Source organism: Rhinopithecus bieti, unplaced genomic scaffold (assembly GCF_001698545.2).
Source record: "Rhinopithecus bieti isolate Rb0 unplaced genomic scaffold, ASM169854v2 scaffold_34373, whole genome shotgun sequence".
Taxonomy (NCBI): domain Eukaryota; kingdom Metazoa; phylum Chordata; class Mammalia; order Primates; family Cercopithecidae; genus Rhinopithecus; species Rhinopithecus bieti.
Genome location: NW_016814854.1, coordinates 563,549 through 563,867, shown reverse-complemented (window position 1 = coordinate 563,867; position 319 = coordinate 563,549).

Below are 319 nucleotides of genomic sequence, written 5' to 3'. Positions count from 1 at the left end.
AATAATAATATCCATCACATGTGGTTAACTAAACTTAAAAAAGCCCCATTCAGAAAAAGGCTATGCTGTCTCTTGCCACTTCTCAAGTCATCTACAACTTAAGGAAACAGAAAAAGCAATCATTACTTCCTTGGAATACCTGCATAGCACCTAATATTGAGTACAAAAATGCAGGCTAAATAGATATGCAAAGAGATATGGCAGTTTCTGGAAAGAGACCTTGAGGTTGTGGCTTTTCTGCCATTCACCAGACGCGCAGAATCAATTACACAGCAAGCATTAAAGCTTGGATGACCAAAAAAAAAAAAAAAAAAAAAAA